The sequence below is a fragment of the Cupressus sempervirens genome, chromosome 3, assembly GCF_028749045.1.
Source record: "Cupressus sempervirens isolate cs-2001-9-10 chromosome 3, ASM2874904v1, whole genome shotgun sequence".
NCBI lineage: Eukaryota > Viridiplantae > Streptophyta > Pinopsida > Cupressales > Cupressaceae > Cupressus > Cupressus sempervirens.
This window is the reverse complement of record NC_143120.1, coordinates 391,022,273-391,026,050: the sequence shown is the minus strand read 5'-3', so window position 1 is coordinate 391,026,050 and position 3,778 is coordinate 391,022,273. Positions and strand designations below refer to the sequence as shown.

At 41.3% G+C, this 3,778-nt stretch overlaps 1 pseudogene across 1 annotated transcript; it reads left to right on the top strand.

Annotated features, from left to right (window-relative positions):
- Nucleotides 1-806: 806 nt before the first annotated feature.
- LOC149566667 (leucine-rich repeat extensin-like protein 6 pseudogene) lies at nt 807-3,457 on the top strand (annotated as a pseudogene). The gene is made up of 2 exons (XR_016362284.1): nt 807-932; nt 1,484-3,457. The product of XR_016362284.1 is annotated as a leucine-rich repeat extensin-like protein 6 pseudogene (transcript).
- The last annotated feature ends 321 nt before the right edge of the window (nt 3,458-3,778 follow it).

Below are 3,778 nucleotides of genomic sequence, written 5' to 3'. Positions count from 1 at the left end.
CCAATAGCCTTGGTCTCGAATTTGTATGCGAAAAGAGAATTACATATCCACATAAAAACAAAAAGAATCTCCCCAACTATACCACCATGAGACCATAAAACCACAAACTAGTAGAAGGTGTGTTTTATCCAATACTATTCTCACCAAAAAACGAATTGTACAAGTATGGAATCGGTCAATACTCCTCAATACGATTCCCACTCCATCTGAGAAGGTGCCAAATCTGCTAAGAGGTCCAACCTGCCTCATGACATCATTGTTGTTGTAAAAAATATGTAAATTTTTGTTAAAGGAAAATTGATTTTTCTCCCTACCAAAAATAGTATGGACCAATAAAATGAGCACAAAATGTTATTTATAAAATAAAGAAAAATGAAAAATAGATATACACATTGTAAGTGGCATATAAACTTTCAAATTCTTTAATTTGATTGGAAGTTAATGTCTTAGCACTAACATGACTGTATAAGTATTCCTACTAGCATTGTGCAGAGTGGTTTTAGAGAAGATATTCACAAAAACACTGTTAGACAACTTTAGACGAGAATTGCCTAAGCAGAGTTAAATTTCTTGTGAGATATTATGTACAGGACAATGTACGTGCACTCCAAACCATCTGGATTGCCCATTAAGCTCTCTGGAATGAATCTGCAGCTTACACGTCCCAAACTGGAGCTACTCTACTGGACGCCATTGAAAATTGCAGGGAGGTGTCGGTGAGAAGAAAGGAGATGGCGAGTGAGAAGAAAGGAGATGGCGAGAAATAATCTCGCGACATCATTAGATGGACACATTGACGACAGCCTTTTGGCACAAATTCGCCAGCGGATAACAGCCATTCACAACGCCCCCAAATTGATATTTCCCCAGTTAGCGTGCTCACCGATCGTCTTAAATGTGCCCAACAATTTTCACATTGTGCCCAACAACCTGTAAGTTTATACCGTACTTAATGTTTTTCTTTGGCGGGAGGTTTTGCATAATGCCCATGAGGCTACAATTAATGCGTTTCAGGGTTTTGGGCCCCTGCCCTTATGTCAAATGGCAGACTTGAGAGCCTGTGAAATGGAGTCTGTAGGAGAATTTCTAGTAGGTAGGTGGAGCTGTTTAGGGCTTGGATTTTCAGTTCCCTAGTATTGCCTTCACGCATTTATTGCACTCGCTCGTTTGCCGCGTTTTGTATTTGATTACACATTTTACATTTAAGCTGGGTACATTTTTGAATTTGATAACGTATTTTGCATTTAAGCTGAGTAGATTGTTGACGTTGAGTCCTCATTCTGCATTTAAGCTGAGGACATTGGTTAATTTGGTTACATATTTGGCATGTAAGCTGAGTAGATTGTTGAATTAGGTTACAATTTTTGCATTTAAGCTGACTAGATTGTTGAATTTGAGTACTACTTATTTTGCATTTAAACGGAGGAGATTGGTTAATTTGGTTACATATTTGGCATTTAAGTTGACTAGATTCTTGAATTAGGTTACATATTTTGCATTTAAGCTGAGTAGATTGAGCTGTATTGAACAAATCACAATGGTGTCTGTCAAGAGGTTTCTAGTGGTGGCGGTGCTGCTGCCCTGTCTGATTGTAGTGGTGTACTTGAGCTGTAATGTGGATGCTTTGAGAGGTGGGAATGCAGGGATGAGGAAGGGAAGTTGGGTAAGGTGGAAGAAAATTGGGGGTTTAAGCCAAGGAGTCAGTGGATTTGGAGGAGGCAGTGGATTTGGAGAAGGGGGAGGTGGAGGTGGAGGTGGTGGAGGAGGAGGTGGCGGTGGAGGTGGCGAAGGAGGAGGAGGGTTCGGGAGTGGTGGAGGGTTTGGTTGGAGCAACTCGAGGCTTTTTGCAGCATATGTGGCTCTACAATCATGGAAAAAGGCTATTACAGATGACCCATTGGGAATCACCAAGACTTGGGTGGGAAATGATGTGTGTAGCTATGTGGGAGTGTTTTGTGCTCCTCCTCTGGATAAATCATGTGACAAAGTTGTTGCAGGGATTGATTTGAATCATGGGCTTCTGCAGGGATATTTGGTGGAGGAACTAGGTATGCTCACTGACATTGCTCTCTTCCATCTCAATAGCAATAGGTTTAGTGGCAGCATTCCTCTAGCTTTCAAGAACTTGCAGTTATTATCAGAAGTAGATGTCAGCAACAACTGGTTGTCTGGGTATTTTCCCATTGTGCTTTTGGAGTTAGAGAACCTTATCTATTTGGATCTGAGATTCAACAAGTTTAAAGGTGCTCTTCCTCCAGAGCTTTTCAACAAGAAGCTGGATGCCATCTTTGTGAACAACAACTATTTTGAGTTTGAAATCCCTCCCAATTTGGGTGACTCTCCAGCTTCAGTAATTAGCTTTGCTAATAACAAGCTGAGTGGAGGGATTCCTCAAAGCATTGGCAAGATGGGTGGGACATTAAATGAAGTTTTATTTCTCAATAATCAGCTGTCTGGATGCCTACCTGAGGAGACAGGATTGCTGGGCCAAGTGAGTGTCCTTGACCTCAGCTTCAATGGCTTGGAAGGCCATCTGCCCTCATCTCTGGCCTGCCTTCACAGTGTGGAGCAGCTCATTCTTGCTCATAACAAGTTCCATGGAAGCATTCCTGATGGCATCTGCTCTTTACCTTCACTAAGGAACCTCACAGTTTCTTATAACTATTTTACAGGTGAGGGCCCAACTTGCCATGCTCTTCCGGCCAATGGAGTTGTCTTTGATGATTCACACAACTGCATTCCTGCGCATGGAGATCAGAGAACACCTGGGGAATGTGCTGCTTTTGGTGTAAATCCTAGGAAATGCATTGAAATGCCTCTTCCTTCTCTCCCACTATGTGCTCTGGCACCTCCCCCTCATTTCCCAATACCAGTACCTTCCTTCATCTATGCCTCCCCTCCTCCACCGCCTCCTTCGCCTTCCCCTCGGCCTCCGCCTCCTACTCCACAATGCCCTAAATCCTTCCCTTCACCACCCCATTGAAACTGCATTGTTATCATAGGTTTCTGGGTTTCTGGATTGTGTATTTAGCATTAACGTTTGGGATCCCACTCCGTGATCCATCAGCATGAGTAGCAAGAGATGTATAACAGAAAGTGCATTGTCTTTTCTCATATTAAGTGCTCTCTCCAAAGCCTCTGTCCATTCTTCTATCCACTATACACTATCTCATGTCACACTGCATAAACAATGCTCAGATTTACTTCCAGTGGGTTCCCTCTGTTATGTTCTGGGGTAGTTAGTTTTGGGTTTTGCATTGATGGCGCCTTTTCTGATTTGGCTTTATGCCTTTGTAAGGAGATGGTTTTATTTCCAATGTCTTTGTGCATGAAAAATAACATTGTTTACAGAACCATTCAGTGAATGGTTAACCCCTTCATAAGCTTGATGCAATTCAGATGCGGAAATGTTTTCCATTATTCTAGAGAAATAAAGGCAATTAGGCTTTCTTATCAATGTGATCTAGCAAAGACTATGATCCATAACAAAATGGTTCGAACTTTTAGCTATTAGCTGCGTTGCTGTTACCTGTAAATATAACTGCTGTCTATTTTTCTTGACAGTATCATATTGGGCTGGCAAACTGAACTTTGTTATTTATAATTCTTACTCTGTATTTTTGGGTGAAATTAGCAGCTATCTTCTTTTCTCTATGTTTTGTTAGGTTCTGTTCATTCTTATTCAACTAGACTGTTATTAATTATCATAGTTATTACTTGTTTTCTGACAATGGGTTTGCGGACTGGAAGCTGGTAACCTAACGTATCTAATGTAGTT